Here is a 24820-nt window from a genome sequence, read left to right as displayed (position 1 = left end):
CAAACTAAAAAGCTTTGGCACAGAGAAGGAAACTATCAACATAATGAAAAGGCACCTACTGAATGGGAGAAGATATTTGCAAATCATACATCCAATAAAGGGTTACCATCCAAAATACATATAGAACACAACTTAATATAAAAACAAACAATGTGATTAAAAAATGGAGAGAGGAATTGAATACTTTATCAAAGAAGACATGCAAGATGGCCAACAAACACATGAAAAGATGCCCAAAAACACTAATAATTAGGGGAATGCAAATCAAAAATGCAATGAGATACCACCTCTCTCCTCCCGGATTATCAAAAAGACAAAAAGGAACAAGTGCTGGCAAGTATGTGGAGAAAACTCTCATAATATCTTTGTAGCAATGCAAATTTGTTCAGCTACTGTGAAAAAAAGTATGAAAGTTCCTCAGAAAATTAAAACCACCCGCAATTCTGCTTATGGACATTTATACAAAGGAAATGAAAACACCAGTTCATAAAGGTATTTGTATCCCTATGTTCAATGGAAACCTTATTTACAACAGTTATGATATGGAAGCAACCTAAATGTCCATCAATAGACCAATGGATAAGGAAGATGGGGCGTGTGTGTTGCAGAATATTAGTCAGCTATAAAAATAGATGAGATTGTGCCTCTTGAGACAACATGGATAGACCTAGAGAGCATTATGTGAAGTGAAATAAGTCAGAGAAAGAGCAAATACCATCTGATTTCATTTATATATGGAATCTAAAAATAAAACCAAACAGAAACAGACTCCTAGATACAGGAAACTGTTGGTTACCAAAGTTTAGAGGATGGGCAAAATAGGTAAAGAGGATTAAGAGGTACAGACTTCCAGTTTTAAAATAAATAAATCATGGGGATATATCATATAGTTGATGATAGTGTAGTAACTTTGTGTGGTGACAGATGATAACTAGACTTATGGAGATCATTTCATCATGTATAAAAATATTGAATTACTATGATGTACTATTGATATAAACGAATAGGATACTGTATGTCAGCTATACGTCAATAAAAAAATAGAAAGTGACTGTAAATTGTAATCTTCATCCCTCATTCTGGGCAAATGAAAATTGCTATGGGTTTCTTTTTAAACTAGATTTTGCAAACACACACCCATGAAAATGGAAAAAAAAAACCACGAGGTTATTCTGAGATTACTTGTAATGTCTACAATAGATACACTTCAACCATAGCTCTGTTTTATGATGCCAAACATGCTGTTCTCTTTCAATTTATAAAAAAAAGTATAAATTTGCTTTTTACATTGAAAAGTATAGCCTATATAATAAAATAAAATCAACAGAAGTCTATTTATTTTTAGCCTCAAAAAGTGATATTTATTAAAAAAAATGACAAGATGTCCATCCCTTGGCTCCCTTCCCTCCCCTCTCCTGCTCCTCTTCAGTGCCCCCTCCCCCCTTATCCAGCCCAAGGACTGAACTCCAGGTACAGCTAGGTAGCAGGAAGCACCTCAGATGATGGTTTCAGCGACATTGAGGGGTATACATCAATGGAGGTGTTGTAGAGCTCTCATTGTCCTGAGAAATTCTCTTGTCTTCTTCTGTCACCATGTTAATAGCCACACCCTTACATCCAAATGGTCCATCACAATTGATTCTGTAGGTACAGTTTTCCCTTTTGGTGGGAAGGTCGTAATTGAGGACTAAAGAAACCTGCTGCACATCAATGCCTCTGGCCAGCAGGTCAGTGGTAATAAATACTCTGCTAGAGCCAGAGCTGAACTCTCTCATGATAACATCTCATTCCTTTTGGTCCATATCTCCATGCATGGAGGACATGGTAAAGTCTCAAGTGTGAGTCTTCTCAGTGAGCCAATCAACCTTCCTTCAGGTGTTGATGGATATGACTGCTTGTATGATGGTCAGGGTTTCATACAAGTCACACAGTGCATCTGATTCCATTCCTCTTGTTCCATCTTGATGTAAAACTGGTGGATATCTTCCAGGATCAACTCCTCTTTCTTGACCAGAATCCAAATGGGTTCCCTCATGAACTTCTTGGTCACCTCAAGCACATTGGAAGGCATTGTAGCCGACAGCAAAACCACCTAGGTGTTGCTGTTGAGCTTTTGGAATATGTCATAGATCTGGTCCTCAAATCCATGGCTTAACATTTTATCAGCTTCCTCCAGTACAAACATCTTGATGTATTTGGGATACAGGTATATCCAGTTAAGCATATCAAACACATGACCTGGGGTATGATGATATGGGGAACTTCCATCTGCAACTTTTGCACCTCAGCACACACATTGGTTCCCTCAATGCAGGCATGGCAGGAGGCACCCATGTGATTTCCTAATTCCATGACTACCTCTGTATCTGCTGATCCAACTCTCTGCTGGGTGCCAGGACCAAGGCCTGTGTAGCCTTTAGTTCCAATTCAATCTGTCACAGAATTGATATGGCAAAAGTGACTATTTTCCCAGTCTCAGATTGGGCTTCAGTGATCACATTAACCATTGATACAAGAAAGAAGGGCTCACTGCTGGATGGCAGAAGGCTTCTCAAAGCCATAGGCATAGATGACACGGGAAAGGGAATCAGAGAGGTTCACGTCATCAAAGCTATCAACTCTCTCATTCCAGTTACTCTCAATGAGGCCTTTGGGGTTCTGTCACATTGGGGCCATTGTCTCTGGATTGAGAATCCTGACTCGCAGGCGTGAACCTTAGAAACTCAAATCAACATCATTCTTAATTCTCTTTTTATTGAATTTAAGGAAAATAAAAACAGAAGAAATGTTCCTTAGAGGGCAGAGTATTGTTAAACATACTCTTACTTGGAATGCTATCCCAATAATTAATTACACTGTCTCATACCAGCTGAAGGTTGATATACGTATTGCCATTAAATACCAATTTTCACCTCAGTAACATTTTTCTCACATTCTCCATCAATTGTTTATTTTAAAGCGCTTTGCTAATATTGTAGATGACAAGATTGTAGGCAAATCTTATTTCACTGATTGTGAAGATTCAACTCTCCTTATTGTAGGGACATGTGTTTTTCTTCATCAATGAATTAATTTTTTTACTAATTTTTCCCAGATGCCCATGTAACATGTAATCATTGGCTTGTAAGAACTTTTTAAAAACTGCCATGTTGTAGTAGACATTTTGAATAGGGTTTTTTTTTACATAATACACAAATATGGCAAAATTTTAGCATTACAAATGTATATGTAACACATTGTACCAGTTCCTCTCAATAAAGGCAAATGTGTTTATAAAATAATGGTGCCTATTTTCAGAAATGACAAGTTGTTTATGTATGTATATATCTACCTATTTATTTGGGCATCTCTCTAGACATAACTATTGATAGAAGTTGAATAAAATGGTATCTAAAATAACTGTCTTCATATAAATTAATTTTTTCACTTTACAATAAATTTTGAGCATTTTAAATATATGCTGATATGGACAAATCACATCAATATTAATGACAACAAAATATTCCATTCTTGATATGCTATATTTCTATAAATTATTTAATTAGCTTACTGGCATTTGAACAATACTATTCAATAATTTGCTACCAAAAATATGTCTGCAATATATCTAAATAATCAGTGTTTTAAAATGTGTTTTAGTTAACAAATTAAACTACAACCTAGATGAAAATAATAAGGTTTGTCCTATGATGTGTGTGTGTGTGTGTGTGTGTGTGTGTGTGTGTGTGTGTGTTTATTTATGGGGAAAGAGGAGAAGAAAAAAAGAAGATAAAATTAAATAGGTATTAATGTCCTTGCAGAGAGTAAAACTGATCTTATTAAACTCCAACTTTTATTAGAAGATTTAAATTTAATGTTACCTGTCAAATATGTACATAAAAGTAATCAGAAAATTTGAGAGTAAAATACGTAGTTTTAAATATGTAAACAAAATGAAGCAAACTAAAATCACCAAAAAGTGGAAAATGGAGTGTATAAAATAAGTGAATAATGACAAGTAAGACCACATAAAACCAAATATGGAATATATTCAAACTCATCAAAAATCGGTATGCATATGAATGGTTTAAGCCTACTGCTTAAAAGATACTATCTTTCTTCTTAAATCTTACTGTCTCCTCTCTAATGCCATATATTTTTGCACAATAGGATTTTAAAACAAAATGATACAAAAAGTTTAAAAATAAACAGAATGGAAAGATCCACTAAGTGTATATACCAAACTTAGTGGATATCATATTTTTCATACTGGAAAAACTAATCAAGATTTTGAGATGTATAGCATTGAAAAAAAAACATTTATACACACACACACACACACACACACACACACACACACACACATATATATATATATATATATATATATATATATATATATATATATATATAAAATTTTCCACACAAATTGCCAACCCATTTCTGTATCCTTTTGATATGAACACATTAATATTTGATCACTTTCTTGTGTGCATTTTTCATTTTCTCTATTTTCCCTGTTCTCAGACTTGGAAATAGCTATTTCTTCAAGTCTCACCTCTTCATTATATTGGAGAATAGTTTTTAGAATCAAAGTCTGGTTGTTACGTATACACATTACTCTTAGGAGGTCACTGCTTCTAGATTATTTCAGTAGCAAAAACCTAGAGAATATACATACTTTAAATTACAAGTTACATTTGTATTTCTAACTCAGATTTAACAAAAAGGTTTTTACCTATTTTATTTAGTACTTTTATGCTATAAAACTATTTTATTTAATGCTTTTATGCTGTAAAAACTGTTTCCAAATAAATTCAATATATTTACATTTTTTTAAAACATAGGGAATAATTGTAAATTCATTTATAATACATTTGGTGTAGTTTGAAAGAATGTACTTTTTAAAAAAGTGTTTATTTTTGAGAGAGAGAGAAAGAGAGAGAAAGTAATTGATCAGGGGAGGGACAGAGAAAGAGGGAGACACAGAATCTGAAGGAGGCTCCAGGCTCTGAGCTGTCAGCGCAGGGCCTGAAGCAGGGCTCGAACTAGTGAACTGTGAGATCATGACCTGAGCCACAAATTCAGACACTCAACTGACTGAGCCAACCAGGGGCCCCAAGAATGTACTTTAATGTAGCTTACAGTTACATTGTCAACATTACTAACAATAAACCTATTGTTCATTTTTGATTGAAAATGTACCAAAAGTGTATTTATAGTTCTTTCTGTTTATACATGTATGTGTGTGTGTGTGTATAAATCTATATAAAGAACTGTGTTAAAATTACTTGAAATATTATTTATGTCTTATGTCTGTGGGTTTTTTTTGGTGTTTTTTTCCAATTTTATTGAGTTATAATTATAAATAACGTTGTATAAGACATGGATGTGTTACCTATTTAATATAGAGTTGGACTTATTTTCTAATGTTTGTGCCTAATTTTGCATTTATTTTTACTACTTTTTAAGGTATTTCCCTACAGGTGGATGAATTTCATTTTTGGAAGCGTAAAAGAAATACGGTTCAAAGTCAAAATCATATAAATGTATTTGCTTCTCCCTGTCAATTCCCTTTTTCTAAGTTTTATGTAAAATTGAGGAGTTCATATTTCATTCTTGCTCTCTTTAGAAATTAAAAAAATATATATATCTTATTTACCTTCTTTCTTACAGAGAAGAGCAAGATCATACTATATTGGCTTTTTCTCCTCCCCTCCACCCCCAGTTGCTCACTCTGATTTCATCACATTCTTCCTTATTCTTTCTCACAAAATGATAGATCTCTTCACAGATGAGTATAATACAATTTAGACTCTAATGACAGTATCTTTCTCTTGTTTCCAATCTCAAAAATACAAAATTAACAGAATAATTAGACTTTGCATTAGTTTACCTACTGTTGAAATACACACACACACACACACACACACACACACACACACACACACACACAGGTACGTATATAAAAAGATTCACACATGTATACTATGGGTCTCAATCATTATATACATACTTATATGGAAAAATTCTAAAGGATTTTATGGGTTCCAAATCCATTTTCAGTATTTCATTCCTTAAAAAATAATGATAAAAAGCATGTCTATGTCAATAACATTTTTTCTGGTCTACTCTTGTTTGGTGTTTCACTGTCTGATAAGAGAGAATGTAATTCTTACAGCATTCTCATTTCTGTTTTTTTTTTTTTTTTATACCTTGACACAAAGCATTTGTTTTTAGTTTTTGTTTGTTTTTTTTTCCTGTGCTCAAAGGGAATGGATGAAGATTCTTTTCCCTTATATAGTCAGCTCTATTTTTTTTTTTCCATAGTGATCAGTGTTGTTCTGTTTCTACGGTGTTCTCTGAATATACTAAAGAAATAAGATGGGGTAAAAGAATAATCTTCTAACTTGTGAGTTGTAACTAAAACTAAATCTTCATTTTCCTGTCACATAGTGTTGTACATGCTAAGATATTACAAGAACTAATTCTAAAGATGCTTACAAGAATGTGCTCGAGTGCCAGCTCTTGTTCTTACTGGCTGTATTGTCTCAACCATTTTGTTTTACTTCTCTAATCTTTGGATTTATTGTCTATAAGAGAGAGAGAACATAATAATATAATGGTTATTGTATTATATTTACATAATTATTTGTGTATTACTTTAACTTATATTTATATAATATATAATAGTATGAGTAGTAGATTATTGTTAGAATTAAATGAGATTGGGGGCCTCAGTGGCTCAGTCAGATCAGTAGCCAACTGGCTCATGTCATGACCTTGTAATTCTTGAGTTTGAGCCCCCACATTGGACTTCAGCACAGAGCCTGCTTGGGATTCTCACTCTCTCCCTCACTCCCTGCTCCTCTCCCCTTGCGTGTGTTCTTTCTCTCTCTCAAAATGAATTAATGAACTTTAAAAAAATTTTTTTAGAAAGAATTAAATGAGAGAATATATATCACATAGGAAATAGTCTGACCTATAAGAAATGGTCAATGTTAGAACTTATTTGTATAGTTGTTATAATAGTTATAATTAAAGCACTCTGTAAAATCTTCTGTCATTAAAAGCCAGAAAGCTACAGGGTAACTTCATGCTATAATTTAGATAAACATGATTAACATCACAATGTTTATGACATAAGATTTACTGAGATATATTAAGATGCAAATTTTCATACGGTGTTCGTTGCAAAAATAAAAGATTAAAGGAATATAAAGTATTGCTAAACAAACATTGAAAGGTTTGTGATAATAAAAGTAATTGTGATATTCTTCATATGTGTACTTTAACACATGTATTTATTTTATTTAAACAACAGGTATTAATATTACAATAAAATAGTAAATAAGTAAATAAAACACAGAAAATCATACCATGTTTTTAAATAATGGGCTTAGGAAATAATTCATCCATTTTCTCCAAAACACAGATGTTTTTAAAAACATAAACTATTACTTATTAAGAGCATGAAAGTGATCTGCAGATGTTACGTAACAACTTAATGCAAACCACGATACTTTGAAGGTGCATCTAAAGCCTTCTCAAATGAAATATCAAGGTTACCTGTTTAAGCCATCTAAGCCATCCCCTCTCTTTGCTGACTGCACAATATTTATCTTGACAGATGTCAGCTTTATAATGCTTGTGAGAAGTTTGTGGCTTTCATTACCTGGATTTACAATAGTGTGCAACAGAGGCTTAAATTGCACATGGGCCATGACAGCTGGCAAAAACATGCCAGAGGACAACTTTGTCAAACCTAGAAAGCTCAAGAGAAGCTTAGTGGAGTGAATGAAAAACATAAAAGTTGGAGAGCCTAGAGACAAAAAAGAAGAAGAAGAGAAGGATGGCTAAACCTCCAGATGACTGCATTGGCATTCATTACATGTGCCTATGGACAGACGAGTAGCGTTAGCTGAAATCATTCAGAATACGTGCAGAGGGTGTATTAGTTACATGTGTGTTCAGTAGATTTATGTCTATATTTTATCCTCCTACAGGTTTATAAATTGATTTGATTTGCTTCAATTTGTTTGCTTATCAGCCAATAATAAAAGAAAAACTTCTGTCTCAAATAATTTCCATGGAAAAAAAAATAGGTGAATACAAACTTTCAGTTAGTCTTTGCCTCTTAGAAATTTAAGGAAAGGTGAAGATCATCATTTACCTTATTTATATCATTTATAGGAAACTGCAGTTCTTAGAAATAACGAATATTCCATGAAGTAGAGAGGCAAAAGTAAATTATGGAGCAGAGTTTATATCTCTAATTTGAAAACAATCAGAGTATTTTACTGTTGTTGTCACTGAAATATTCTCATTAAAAATAAAGTGGCAGTGAAAGTAAATCTAACTATATTCACTTTGGGGACAAAAGCAACAGTATACTTAAAATAGATATGGCCTTATTCTCTTTAAATTAAATTGAAAACAATCTAAAATATTATGACATGATACTAATCATGATAAACAAAACTAATATTTCTTTTAAGAACACTCATGAACAGATATAGGACAAATATTTCATTTAGTTTTTGGTTCCTTTGAGAGCCATTAGAAGCAACTAATAATGATATCATTCCATTTTTCTTTTCCAACACACACACACACACACACACACACACACACACACACACAAAGATACATACTTTTTGAGGTTTAATAATATATCAAATACTTCATATTTATTCACAAGAGTCAGTAGCATAATATAAAGCAATAGGATTAATTTTTAAAATATATATTGGCATTCTACCTGTGTAGTTGAAAAATGGACCAGAGGGGCACCTGGGTGGCTCAGTTGCTTAAGCGTTCAACTCCAGCTCAGGTTGATCTCACAGTTTGTGAGTTCAAGCCCTGCGTCGGGCTCTGTACTGGCAGCTCAGAGCCTGGAGCCTGTTTCGGATTCTGTGTCTCTCTTTCTCTCTGGCCCTCCCCCTCTCTGCTCTGTCTCTCTCTCAAAAATAAATAAACATTAAAAAAAATGAGTAAACTATCTCAATAATTAAAAAAGAAAAACGTAGTAGACACAGATATAAAAGTGGTTTTATACACTGTCTCAGTTGTAGAGAATTTTATACCCTAATTTGTGATAGAAATCATATGCAAATAAAATAACTGGAATTATAACAATATATAAGAACTACTAGCAAAGGAGGTGAGACATGAACATATGTATTTAGTTAAGGAAAATGAATACAGCCTTTGTATTAGTCAGGATTATCCAGCCAAACAGAACCAATAGGATGTGTGTATATAGAGAAAGAGAGAAGAGAGGGTGAAGGAGAGGAAGAAATGTTAAGGAATTGGCTAACAGCGCAGAGCCCAGTGGGGGGCTTGAGCCCGGGAACCTTGAGATCATGACCTGAGCTGAAACCAAGAGTCAGACGCTTACACGACTGGGCCACTGAGGCGCCCTGCTGGGTTGATTTTTTAACTTTTTTGTGAAAGATGTTGCAAGTAAAAGAAATATGGTATACTGTTTTCAGATTGGGTCACTACTCACTATTTCTTACCATCAATGGATATACTCAGTATCCTATTTTGTAAAGTTGAGCTATTTATGATTATTTCACCTCAAGACATAACTAACCAAGTATACAGCACTAATTTTCACACATGCACTTAATGTTGTGACCTTTAGAACATTACATTAATGACAAATAACATAGACATTATTCTAAAAGTTTTACTTTTTAAGTAATGACTTTATACCATAAATTCTAATTACATTATTAGGATGACCCAATAAAAATATACTATTCTTTTTTCCCCTGTTGATAAAAATACACTATTCTTTTTTCATGTGGAAAATTGTCACTAATTATGAAGGAAGTTTTCCAAGGATGTTTATATGTATTAAAAAATATTGCTCAAAAACTATGAAAACCTGTCCAGTTAATCAAAACAATTTGTTGAAAAACTCACTTTAAAAATTTAGGGACATTCAATAAATAAATTAATGGATAAAGAAGATGTGGGGCATGTGTGTATATACATATATATTTATAAATCTGAATATGAATGTAAATATCTATAATGGAATATTACTTAGCCATAAAAGTAATGAGATCTTGTTATTTGCAACAACATGGATGAACATAGAGGGTATTATGCTAAGTGAAATAAGTCACACCAAGATAAATACAATTTCACTTATATGTGGAATCTTAAAAAATAAAATAAACAAAAGCAGGAACAGACCCATAAATACAAAGAAAAACTGATGGTTTCCAGAGGGGAAAGTGGGAGGGATGGGCAGAATGGATGATGGGGAGTGGAAGATACAAGCTTGCAGTTAGGGAATGAATAAATCATGGGGATAAATGGTATAGCATAGAGACTATTGCCAATGGTATTGTGATAGCATCATATGGTGACAGACAGTAGCTACACTTGTGAGCCTAACATATACAGACTTGTCAAATCACTATGTTGTACATTTGACACAAACATAACATTGTGTGTTAGCTATACTGCAACTAAAAAATAACTCAGAAAAAGAAGAATGGGGATTTCCATATGTGATTAAAATGGCGAAACTGTTAGCAATTAACGTCTCCTAATAGATAACTATAATAACTTTTCAAATACTGCATGATAGGCAAAGTGATGCTGTTATCATGAAAAGAAGCAAAAACTGTCAGATGGCTCTATAACCTCAGTTTTATGCCTGGAGATACTTTCTGGAGTACAGCAAGTCCAAATAGAGCAGAAAATTACACTGAACTGGAACCACAGAGATCAATGTTATGTTATTGAGGATCCTGGCTTTATGGGCCAAAAACTGAAGAAGATATTGTACAATGAAGGGACTTCAGGAATATGCACAGGAGTTGTCTTGACTTTCTAGATAAATATTAAGCTGAGAAGTTACGAGAGGAGATTTTGCAAGGCTAACCACTCCACAACCAAAGTAAAAAAATAAAAAAATAAACAAAACAAAACAAATGAAAAGGAAAAAAAGGAAAGAAAGGAAAAGAAAAGAAAAGAGAAAAGAAAACTACCAAAGAGGAGCTATTGCGGAGATATGAGCTGAACAATTGTTTGGGTTTGAATATGCTGCTAGATGTTCAAATTCTTATAAGCTAGAGTGGAGAGATCTCATTTTACACCCCAGGCATTTGGTAAGCTCCCAGAAAGACAATACGTTAAGAATAAGATTTACATAGTCCTAAAAGAAATAATCCCAGACTTATCTTGGTACAATCTAGGAAGAAGCTCAAATAAATCAAGCTCATTTGCAAATTCTACCAGAATAAAATGTCACCTTGTTTTAAGACAACAAAATCTACACATTAATAGCATAACACAGCAATATTCAGTACAAAATAGCAAATTAGTGAATTTAAAAAGAGGAGAAAAACCAATCAAAAGACACAAACTCAGAAATGATGAACATGTTGGATTTTGCAGACATAGATTTAAAAGTACTTTTTACAACTATGCTTAAGGATTCAAAGGCAAGGGGAATTGAAGGAGAAAATAGAGGACCTGAAAACAATTGAACAATCAATCAAATGTGTAAGAAAGAGAACAATGTAAATTACTGGGCTTGAAACATAAATTCTCTTGAAATCTATTCCTGGAGATTACAACATCCTATCAATAATTGTTAGAAAAAGAAAAAAAATTGACATATTTGACAAATTTGAATTTGAACAAATTCTAACCAAATTAATTATTTTTAAACACCTCAAAACAGAATGCATCTGCCATTGAAAGATTCACCACATATAGTGTGCATAGTGGTAATGATCAATATATAGATCAATAAAAAAGAATACAGAGTGAAAAAATAATCACAGATTTACAGAGTGTGTTTATTTTTTTACACAGTGCCAAGTTAGTTAAACGGAAAAATCATGGGGGATGGAAAAATGGAAAAAATGGAAAAAAAAAGATAGTCTTTCTAATAAATTGTGCTTAACATTGAAGACTTCTATGGACAAAACAAAAAAACAAACAAAACCGCTTCCTACAAAAACAAATGGGCAATTGAATAGATCATTTACAAAAGAAGATTGATGAATGGCCCATAGGCATATGGAAATGTGCTCAACATTAGTCACTCAGAAAATTCAAATTCAAACCACCAAATTACTAGACTGTTAAAATCAAAATGCTTGATGATGCCTTGTGTTGGCAAAGATGTGGAGCAAATAGAACTCTCAGAGATTTCTGATCAAAATGCTCAATGATACACCCATCACAAACTTGTCAGTAAACAAATTGTGACAACCCAATTTCAGAGAATACTACTCAGCAGTAAAAACAAACAGATTTGAACATTGGAAAATGGATGAATATCAAAAATCATGCTATGTCAAAAAAGTCAAACACAAACACGTAAGCATTATATCATTTATAAGAAATTACAGAAAAGGCAAAACTATAGGGACAAAGAAGAGATCAGTGTTTCCTAGCAGTGAGGAAGGAAAGCCAGAGGAGGCATGAAATGCAAAGGAGGCCAAGAATATATTTTAGTTGGTTGGAATTGCTCTGTATCATGATTGATGAGATAATGAATATATACAACTGCCAAAATTCATCAAAAAGTACACCTAAAGGGTGAAAATTATTGTAGTTTAATTTTTATACTGACATTTTTTTCAGCTAAAACAAGGTTCATGCAATTCAGTAGTGAGATTTATACCTCTTCTTTTGTAGTATTGAAGCCCACGCTTGTACATGCATATTTTTTTTCTTATTCCTTATCACTTGCATGTACAGGGGCTACTGATGTGCTTCTACTCTGAATAGCAATTGAATCTTCTTATTAGAGGTCCTGCCCTTGGGGTGCCTGGAGGGCTCAGTGGGTTAAGTTTCCAACTCTTGGTTTTGGCTTAGGTCATGATCTCACAGTTTGTAGGATCAAGCCCCATATTGGGCTCTATGCCAAGTGTGCAACTTGGTAAGATTTCTAAGATTCTCTCTCTTCCTTTCCCTTTCCCCCTCTCCCATTTATATTCCCTCTTCTCAAAATAAACATTAAAAAAGAGAGAGAACAAAAACAAACATACAAAAGGACTTGCCCTTAAAGCTGCCTGATCACATTTTACCTGTTTTACCAGATGAGTAAGCTAGCATTCCCCTCAGCCTTTTGTAACCCAGTGACTGACAAATATATGTGGGATATAAATATAAACGCTTCAGCTCCTCTCTATCTTGTTAGAGCCACTATGAATTGCTACTTATACTATTTCAAGAGATCTCTGCAGGATGAACTAAAATTTTCCTACAAAGTACTTTGTCTTTATTGAACTTTGCCCCTATCGAACAATTTCTTTACTCTCCTGATTTTTACTAGAACCCTCTTAATAAATTACTTATATGAAAATGTTTATCCTTGGATCTCCACTGAAATAATCCAACCTAAGAGAAAGAAGATATATTTTGGTGCCACTCATGAGTCTTCCAGTTAAGAGAAGAACATTCAATTAGACTCAGATAAGGTTTAAAATAAAAAGGGACCGTGTTTGAGGAAGCACCTCTGGACTGTCCAGTCTCTCAAGATCTCTTATAAGTCTTTTTTCTTTATAGCAACCTAAATTTTCTCCTACTGCATAGAGTTACCTCTACATAGAGGGAGAATGGCAAGGAGAAGCATGTGTTAGAAGAAAACCAAATTTCACATGAAATACATAAAATATTCTGTTAGTTTTTAGGTTGGTGTCTAAGAGTTAATTTGATCTTCAGAGAGAGCATTCTATTTTCCCTGCATGGTTCAATGACATAAGCTCTACTGACTACAACAGACAAAGAATGCTGGGTATGTGGACACTGATAAAAGAAAAAATGCAGTCTGTGTTCAACACTCTAAACTTCCAAGCTATGTACAAAGTTTGAAGATTCTCAGCACCTGGGCATTCTTCCTTAGCAAAAGATTTGCAGTATTCAAGGAAAAAAAGAAAAAAGGTAACTCAAACCATTGAGGTATTGATGAACATATCTAGTAGAACAGAGACCTAACTGCACTTGGGTTTACACTGAGTATTGTTCGGTCCTTATTAGGAATACTAACAGGTTTGTGTTGAGTCTCCTAATATCTGAATACGCAAAATGCATGTTCCTGTTTACTTCTTCCAAGTCCTTTCTCTCAGATTCAGGTTATATTCTCAGTGACCTGCTTATTCCCAAGTCTTTTACCTGAAGGATGAGATTTTTCTGTCATTGAACAAATATAAAACTATTAAAACTTAAAACACACATTTAATCGGATTATATCACAAAGTACAAACTTAATTGTACCACTTAAGAGAAAACATTTTTATTATATATATCTTGAATATTTATATAGACTTGTTTTTTGCTAAGGATGATAGTAATACTTATATGCAACTCACCTGTTTTTCCTTAAATAGTAAGCTAAAAATATACTCAGTATCTAATTTTAAATACCATAATAAATTAAAACCTATCAATCGTTTTCTCTCTCTTCTATTTTTTTTAAATGTTTATTTTTGAGAGAGACAGAGACAGAATGTGAGAGGGTTATGGGCAGAGAGAGAGGGAGACACAAAATCGGAAGCAGGCTCTAGGCTCTGAGCGGTCAGCACAGAGCCGGAAGTGGGGCTGGAATCCACGAGCTGTGAGATCATGACCTGAGCTGAAGTCAGACGCTCAACCAACTGAGCCACCCAGGCTCCCTGTTTTGTTTTGTTTTTTTTCTTCTAGAAGATAAAAATATTATTCTACTTATAGTTTAGAAAAGAAAAATGTGGCATTCCAAATCCAGCTCTAGGGGCAGAAAATTACTCAGAAAAGGTTTTAATATCTAGTCTCAAAAATGGAATTGAACCAAAAATTATACAAAATAAAGGACTAATGTGTAGAAAGAATGTGTTTATGTGAAAAAAATATATAAAACTATAGAGATTCTAAAAGTTGACAAAGGATTCTGCAATTATAAACTCCGATAGTGATTAGACACAAAATCTCTTATAAAATCTAATTTTAAAAAAAGGCATAGAGGGGCGCCTGGGTGGCTCCGTTGGTTAAGTGTCCAACTTCAGCTCAGGTCATGATCTCACGATCTGTGAGTTCGAGCCCTGCATTGGGCTCTGTGCTGACAGCTCAGAGCCTGGAGCCTGCTTTGGATTCTGTGTCTCCCTCTCTCTCTGCCCCTCCCCCATTCATGCTCTGTCTCTCTCTCTGTCTAAAAAGTAAATAAACATAAAAAAAATTTAAAAAATAAAATTAAAAAAATAAAAAAAGGCATAGAGATGATTTTCCAGGTTTATGTAATAAACCTGTATATGCACAGGTTTGCATGCATACACACACACACACACACACACACACACACACGAAAATGGTCACACAATATTCTTTTTTCTCTTTCTGTGTTCTCTCTAGAGTAGTATCAGTGTCTTCATTTTTCCTTTAGGTACAAATAATTCTAAGTACCTGAACAGGCTGAACATTTGAGGTATATTTGAAAAAAAAAATCCTTTTGAAGAAAAAAATGTTTGCGAAGACATACCAAATTTCATGTGCTAGGGAGGCTTGGGACAGAGCGAGAGAGTATTATTAGACTTTGAGTAGAGTTACTTACTATCCATAGTTGTCATGATGCAGTAAAAGTCATTATTGAGCTATTATCTAGGCTGTGAGAGATAATTACAAATAATGTGGGAAGAAAATTGTTTTGAAGAGAAAATGAATTAGTGGTTGGGTCAACAAGATTAAGAATCAGAGAAAGGTTTGGATATCATAGCTTCATAAAGCTCCCGTGTGATAGCATCCCCTCCCTAAGGGGGGAAAAAAAAGGCAACCTGACTATACCGTATGTGACAACATCCCTCACAACCTTGGAACATGAGACCGCTTAATCAGACTACATGTGTGTGTATGTGTGTGTGTAGTTACCATATATGGGAGACAAAAAAGTAAAAAAATATATATATAAAAACTATGCCACGTGGTGTTCCGAGCTCAGTTCGGGTACAAACCCAACCGAGCAGTGCTGGCACAAATAAAGTTGCTTTCTAAAAAAAAAAAAAAAAAAAAAAAAAAACCAAACAAAAAAACCTTGATGTCAATTCTCTGTGCAAGAATCCTGCTACACCAAAGTAGTGAGTCAATAAAGCCAATATTTTAGATTCGTAATTTTCAAGAATTGTGAGCAAGTATATCACAAGTCTGTATTGAAATAACATAATTTTTAAAGCAGTTTTAAGTCATTTATTTTATCTAAGTCCATTATCTTGATATTTGAGATACTTCGCAATATTTTATATTTCGTATTCAAGGCTTTTGGAAGTCTCATTTCTGTAAATTTACTAAAGCCAAATTTACTCATGAGACTAAATATAGAGGAAAAGGAAAGCCCGGGCGGTGCCTTGTTTTAATGATCAAACATTTTGGATAATTGAAATGTTTAATTTGAAAGAGAAAGTTGATGGGTAGAAACATTCATGCAGCAGTCACAAATACGTGAATGAATACATGCCAAACAGTAAAACAACTTCAGTAATTACTGTGCAAAGCATTTTGAATACTATGATGTTTAATAAAAGGTAAAAGAAATGTAGAAAACCTATACATTTTTAAAATACACATTCATAATGAAAATACTAATTTTTTAAACTAATTCAGCTCTTTCTGAGTTCCATTTTTATGTATTGTCTATATACATGGCCTACACACAACTTACTCACAAAATAGGTTATTAATGTATTATCAGAATGTAATTTATTCATTATTTGCATAAAGCATGCGAGTTGTGCTTATAATCTATACTAACGCAGCTAATGTTAAATAGCTGGTTGTACAATAGCCATACTGCTATTAAAATGTGTTGATACATAAAGAAAATATCCATTAAATTTTCTAACGTTTGTGTAAATTAAGTCTATTATATGAGTTACACAAAGGCACAAATTACCATTTAAGTTGTTTTACCAATCAAATTTCTGAGGTAGCATTGCAAAGCAGCTCTGTTACTTGGAAAATTAAATGTAAATGTTCTCCTTCATGAGAACATTTATCTCCTTCATGATCTCCTTTTATGATCGAACAAACAGGGCAGCAGATAGGTGAAAGATTGGGTCTAAAATATATTTTCTAGAAGTAATAAAAAGTGCAAGTCTCACAATGACACGAACACTTATGCCATCCAATACATTTTGTGCTTTTGTGCTATGTACTTAACAGTGTTATTTTTATGAAATACAAAGATTTTCTGTATTGTCAGATATATAGTATCATGAAATGCTTTAAAATATCACATAGAATAATGATTGTTCCTGTGTTTTGCCAAATACTTAGATAAAAAGTTTTAAAGTGCAGTTAATCATGCAACTGTTGTTAAGCAGGTGGCAATTTGGTATCATGCAGATAACCATCTGGCTGACTATGATTTCAAACTTTTCACAGGTCTCCATAGCATGTAAATGTGTCAAAGATTCTTAGCACTTTTGAAAAAAATGGCTTTGCTGTCATATTTTAAATACAGTGATACACAAGGTAGAGTGTATGACTCTATGATAGCTTTACAAAATATTTAATAAATATTTACCAGGTTTCATGGAGACTTTTCTCTTGTTATTTTGCACATATGATTTCTTAGAAAATGCAGTTTGTTGTAATTGTATTCTATGTGTGTTTAATTTCTCTTCACTTCTTGCTTTCTCGACTTATTCCACATGCATCGGTGGCCACCTTAATGTTAAAATACTTATACAGTTTCAAGGACTGACTACTATCCCCTAAATAGAGAATTTATACTTAAAATATCATAAAATATTTATCCTTCTATTTCTGGAAAACACCTTTTATTTCTACCACTTAATGTCTAATTAGAAAATAATATATATTCATTATATATTTTATATAATCATTTATATAATACATGCAACATGCATTTTATGAATAGAATATGTATATATGTATTCATATAACATTTGTTATATATAATATTTCACATAATATACATTACATGTATAATAATATATTGTACATATGCCATATATGTGTGTGTGTGTGTGTGTGTGTAATTTACATGTATGTAAAATCACCACCAAATGAGAAATAACCACAATTAAGTTTCTGGAAATATACACACAAATAAGGTATTATTTGCACATGTATGCATGTGTGCACACACAAAAATACATGCATATCAATTTTGAGCCAATTTAAGCTCATAAAATATATATTGTTTCAGAATGTGTTTTTCAAGTTTTTATTTAACTTCCAGTTAGTTAACATACAGTATAATTTTAGTTTCAGCAGAATGTACTTTTTTACTTAAAATTTTGAGATTATTTTTCAGTAAGAATTCTTTGGAAATGTTTTATCCACCTTTAAAGGGAAATATACAAGTTACTATCTGTAGGTGGCTACTGAACATTTAGAAATATTTTTTGAGTACTTTTCATATTCTTTACAAGGATATGGAGGCCGAATTTATAATGTCAAAGTAAAATGGACTTTTCACACAATACACGTTTCAATTTAGAAAACGCTTTCCTCCCTTTACTGATTACCTGCATATTTTAAGTATGTGCCATTCTCCTCCAATAAAGTATATATTCTTCCACATGAGAAATGAGTTATGTCTCATTCATCTTTTCATTCCTTTGTGAAGTCTATATTAACTGATGGTTTTATTAAATTAAAAAAAAAACACCCTGATCTAGTTGTTGAATTTTTGTATATAGATGAGAATCAAATACATCCTATTTTGTTTCCTTATTTCAAGTGTCATCCATGAGTACTGTTTTTGGTTTTTATTATTTCAAGTGTAATCCATGAGTACCTGTTTGTATTTATTGTGAAGTTAACAAAATTGTTTCTGTTCATACTATTTTGCTAATCTTATTCCGTCTGTTTTTAAACAGTGAATAGTTGCTATTTTTAACTATTGTTTTTAAACAGTGGATATTTACTATGTTTGGTAAGAATCAAGGACACTATTATACTAAAACTGAGATAACATTAGGGGTCAAGGAAGATGGCAGAGTCAGAGGATCCTGAGGTCACTTTGTCCCACAGACATACTGAGGCTACAGGTATATATAATGTAACTCACTCTGAAAATGATCTGAAGACCAGCTGAACAGCACTTCCACAGCTAAAGAGAAAGAGAAAGCCACATTGAGAAGGGGAAGTGGGGAAGAGACATGGTTGGAACCCAACCTTTCTGTGCAGTGACCCACATGCAGGAGAAATATCACAGGTATGGAGGTTCTCCCTGGGGAGCAAGGGAATCAAACCCTACATCAGGCACACCCTACCTTGGGGATCATGCACTTGGAAGACAAGCTCCATAATGTCTTTGAAAATCAATGGGACTTAACTCGAGGGAAGCAAAGATTTACAGGAAACTCAGATTCTGCTCTTAATGGGCCAACACACTGTATCACTTGATCTGAGACCCAGCACAGAGGCCGAAATTTCAAAGGACCTGGGTTATAAGTGAAGGAGATTTATTGACTAATTTTAATATGTACTTGAGGGACAGGGAACTGTAGCAGTTTTCTCCAGGAACGGAAGTCTTGTTGGGCACCATTTTCTTGCCCTCCTTCGGCGTAACTGGCACTTTCCATTTACCTTGGGAGTGCTGCTTGCCCACCCCAGTGTTTCTGTGAAAATCCACCCCAATGAGCAAACACACCTTTGCAAAGCGAATACCTCCTGCCACACCCAGTGGGCAGCAACAGTCAGGACCAGTATCCCCTCCATAGTGACTACCACCCCACTACACTCGGCGGATAGCCCTGGCCAGAACCGGTGCCACTACAAAACACATTCTGCCTCAGGGAGGGGGTTACAATGCTGCCAACATGCACCCCTGTCAACAGTTGCAGCCAAGGCTCTCAATTAGCTGTACTAGGAGGTAATCCACCCACCGGCCACAGGCAGGCCTCTAGCCAGCACACCAAGTCACAATCCATCAATACACCCAGTCAGGCTGGGGACCAGCCCCGCCCACCAGCAAGCCTACTGCAGGTACAGCTGGGCTTCCTCGCCAGCTGTGCTTGGAGGCCTTCCCTGCCAACCAGTATACACAGTAGTCATAACCATTCACTGCAGCCCACTAGGCTGGGGCCAGCCCCACACGTCGGCATACTGCACACGTGTGCAGCAGTCACAGCCCAGTCACAGCAGGAGGGTATGCAAGCCTACACAGAAGGCACTCCTGGAGCACCTGATTCTGTACTACTGGGCCCCACAGGATGCCTTATATCTAAGTGCACTATCTTGAAGACCAGGAGGCATAGCTGAGCTACCTAATACACAGAAACAAACACGGAGAGATGAAACAAGGAGACAGAGAAATATGTTTCAAACAAAAGAACAATAAAAAATCTCAGGAAAAGAAGTAAACAAAATAGAAATAGCCAAACTACCTGATAAAGGGTTCAAAGTAAGTGTCATAAAAATGTTCACCGAACTTGAAAGAAGAGTGGATAAACTCAGTGTGATCTTCAACAAAGAGAACAAAAATATTAAAAAGAACTAATCAGAGTTGAAAAAATATAATAGCTAACATGAAAATAGACTAGAGGGACTCAACACTAGATTAGAGGATGTAGAAAAGTGGATCAGCAATCTGGAAGACATGGTAATAGAAAGCCACCCAACTGAACAGAAAAATAAAAAAGAATTTAAAAATGAAGATACATTAAGGGACCTTTAGGACAACATCAGCATACTAACATTCACATTTAAGACATCCTAGAAGGAAAAAAAAGACAAGGCAGCAGAAAACTTGTTTGAATAGCTGAAAATTTCCCCAACCTGGGGAAGGGAACAAACATTTAAGAGCAGCACAGTGAGCTCAAAATGAGATATACCCAAGGAGGTCCATGCCAGAAACACAATAATTAAAATATCAAAGTTTAAGATAAAAAATGAGTTTTAAAAGCAGCAAGAAAAAAAGCAATGTGTTATATATAATGGAAACTTCATGAGGCTATCAGCTGATTTTCAGCAGAAACTTTGCAGGCCAGTAGTGGGGGTGGGGGGCAAAATACAGTCTAAGTGCTGAAAGGAAAACAAAACAAAACAAAACAAAACAAAACAAAACAAAACAAACCCACTAAACCAAAAATACACTACCTGGCAAAGTTACCATTCAGAGTTGAAAGAGAGAGAAAAAGTTTCCCAAAGGTTAAAGACATCCATCACCCCTAAACCAGCCCTATAAAATGTTAAAGGGACTTCTTTAAGTGTAAAAACAACAACAACAACAACAACAACAAACAGCCATAACTGGAAGAAAATTACGAAAGGAAAATATTTCACTGATAAAAGCAAGCATATAGTCAAGGAAGTAGATCAAACACTTACAAAACTAGAATAAGCCTTAAAAGAAAATAAGTAGTAAAGTCAATGATATCGACAATAATTAAAGAATATAAAAATAAAAAGATGTAAAATAGGACTCATATACACAAAAATGTGGGAGGGGGATTAAAAATGCAGTGCTTTTAGAATGTGTTTAAACTTAAGTAAGCATCAACTGAATATAGACTGCTATATACAAGATGCTGTGTATAAAACTTATGGTAAGCACAAACCAAAAACCTCTAATAGGTGCACAAAAAATAAAGAACAGAAAATCCAAGCATAACACTCAAGAAAGTCATCAAAACACAAGAGAAAAAAAAGAGGAAAAAAAAGAAAAGGGAAAGAACTACAAAAACTAGAAACAATTTTGCAAAGTGGCAATAATTACACACCTTTCAATAATTACTATAAATAAAATCAACTGAATCTAATGAAAAGACAGGACGGGGCACCTGGGTGGCTCAGTTGGTTAAGCATCCGACTTCGGCTCAGGTCACGATCTCGCGGTTTGTGAGTTGGACCCCGTGTTGGACTCTGTGCTGACAGTTCAGAGCCTGGAGCCTGCTTCAGATTCTGTGTTTCCCTCTCTCTCTGCCCCTCCCCTGTTCATGCTCTGTCTCTGTCTCTCAATAATAAATAAACAGAAAGAAAGAAAGAAAGAAAGAAAGAAAGAAAGAAAGAAAGAAAGAAAGAAAGAAAGAAAGAAAGGAAGGAAGGAAAAGACATAGGACAACTAAATGGATAAAAAAATAAGATCCATCTGTATACTGCCTACAAGAGACTGACTTTAAGTTTTTGTTTTGTTTTGTTTTGTTTTTTAGAAAGAGAGAGACACAGCATGAGTGGGGTAGAGGCAGAGATAAAGGGAGACACAGAATCAGAAGCAGGCTCCAGGCTCTCAGCTGTCAGCATAGAGCCCAATGCAGGGCTCGAACTCACAGATCATGAGATCATGACCTGGGCCAAAGTTTGATGCTTCACTGACTGAGCTACCCAGGTGCCCCAGAGATTCACTTTAGACCTAAAGACATATGCTGGCTGAAAGTGAAGAGATGGGAAAAGTTATTCCATCCACATGAAATTGAAAATATGAGCTACCCAGGTGCCCCAGAGATTCACTTTAGACCTAAAGACATATGCTGGCTGAAAGTGAAGAGATGGGAAAAGTTATTCCATCCACATGAAATTGAAAATAAGCTGCGGTAGTAATATCCCATGTATGTATATATGTATGTATGTATATGTATATGTGTATGCATATATATATATATATATATATGCATACACATATATATTCAGACTTTAAAACAAATACTGCAATGAGAGACAAAAGGGGCATTAGATAATGATAAAGGGATCAATCTAATAAGAAGATATAACAATTATAAATTATGCTCCTAACATAGAGCACCTATATATATAAAGCAAATATTAAGAGATATAAAGGGAGAAATGGTGACACAATAATAGTAGGGGACTTTAACATCCCACCTATATCAATGGGTAGTTGAACCTAGAGAAAATCCATATGGAAGCAGTAGCTTTGAATGACACAAATGGATTTAACAGTTATTATATACAGAATATTTCATTCAAAAACAACAGGATATTCTTTTCAAGCATGCATAAAGCATTCTCTGGGACAGATTCTAACAGCCATAAAACAAACACATTTGACAAAATTGAGCCTTCTGATCAATGAACATTGAGTAGCTCTCCATTAATTTAGTTATTTTTAAAATTTGTTCGTCAGAATTTTGTGGCTTTCCTCATATAGATCGTTGTACATATTTTGTTAGAATTATACTTAAGGTATTTCATTTGGGGGGTTATGTAAATGGTATTGCATATTCCACTTGCCCATTGCTGACATATAAAAAAGCAATTACGTATATTAACATTATGTCCAACAATCTTGTTATAATCACTTACCGGTTCCAGGAATATTTTTTGAGGAGTATTTCATATTTTCTACAAAACGATGAAGTTATCTGTGAACAAAGTTTTATTTTTCCAATCTGTACAGTCTTTCTTTCCTTTAGTTATCTTTTTACATTAGCTAGAATTTCCAGTACAATGTTCAATAGGATTAGTGAGAGAGGATATCTTTGCCTGGTTCCTTACTGGGAATGCTTTGAGTTTCTCACCATTAAGTGTGATGTTATAGTTTGTTTTTATAAATAGTCCTTATCAAATTAAAGAAGTTCTCTTTTATTCCTTCTTTGTTGAAATATTTTATCATGGATAAGTGTTGGATTTTGTCAATTGCTTTTTCTGTATCTATTGATATGATCATGTGATTTTTTTTTTTACCCTGTTGACTTTTGAATGTTGAATCAGTCTTGTATACATAGAATAAATCCCAGCTTAGTATACTTTTAAATATATATTTACTATAAATTTTCGTATTGATTATTTAGAATATAAATGGAAGAAAAAAGCTATTATTTGTGCATTTACTATGACACGGGCACTATGCTATTAAATATGGTACACCCATATTTTAATAAATTCTTATTAGCCTGGTATCAGTATTCCCAATTTTGAATAGGATAATAATAAAACTTAAAGAAGTTTATTATTTGAAAATGTTAAACTATGAAATATAATGTGATGATATTTAAAACAAAGTTTCATCTTATTACACAATATTTTCTAGTCTGTGTTAAATTAACAACATGGATTAAATTAGTCTGATATCATATTTGTGCTTAACTGGCATGTATTTTTTATTTAAATATGTTAAATCACATAAATAAATATATGTTCATGTATATGAGGTTTCATATAAACTGAATTGAGCACACACACATAAAAAATAAAGATAATTTTAAACACAATTTTTAGATACTATTTCAATAGACCATGTTCAAGCAAGTATTCGCTCCTGCTGCTACTATTGGTTTTGTTGTTGTTGTTATGTTACTATTATTAAGAATGCAATAAAAGTAAATCCTGATTCCATTTGTGGTTTAAACTAATGATCTTTAAAGTATCTCCTCCCATTCTTATTTTCTCTTGTTTAGCAAAGACATGTAAATAATGCCACATCTCTTTGCTAGGAAAGATGTCTTACTGTCCACCCCCACCACCCCCAAAAAATAAAAGATTTGTACTACAAAATGCATCTCTTCTGTTTAGAAATTAGGATATTTATTTTAGGGAAAAGTAATTGCTTCTTCATACTGTATACTGTAATAGAATTTTCAGTCCAAAAGCAATTTAAGTCAGCAACATATTGAACTATAATTAAAGATTTATGATTCCATTAAAAGGTAATGCTATAGTTAATCCCTAATAATAAAATACTTCATAAAAGTTCAGTGTTATACACAATGCAGAATACGAACATCAAGTTCTCCCAAATATTTACTGGGCTTGTGATTTCATTGAAAATGCTAACACTTGAATTTCAATAATATATTATATTGGCTTTAGATTTAATTGTAGAAGTATGGTTATCTTCCTTTAAATATATGTGCAGAATGTATTTTGTGGGATATATTTATTTAGATAACTGGATACCCTTTAAAAT

The 24820-nt window shown here is 33.7% G+C and overlaps 1 pseudogene; it reads right to left on the bottom strand.

Moving 5' to 3' along the window:
- Positions 1–1508: 1508 nt before the first annotated feature.
- On the bottom strand, positions 1509–19674 carry LOC102965461 (annotated as a pseudogene).
- Positions 19675–24820: the final 5146 nt, after the last annotated feature.

This window comes from Panthera tigris, chromosome C2 (assembly GCF_018350195.1).
Source record: "Panthera tigris isolate Pti1 chromosome C2, P.tigris_Pti1_mat1.1, whole genome shotgun sequence".
NCBI classification, from domain to species: Eukaryota; Metazoa; Chordata; class Mammalia; order Carnivora; family Felidae; genus Panthera; species Panthera tigris.
Note: the sequence above shows the minus strand (reverse complement) of the source record. Positions and strands in the feature narration are given on the sequence as shown.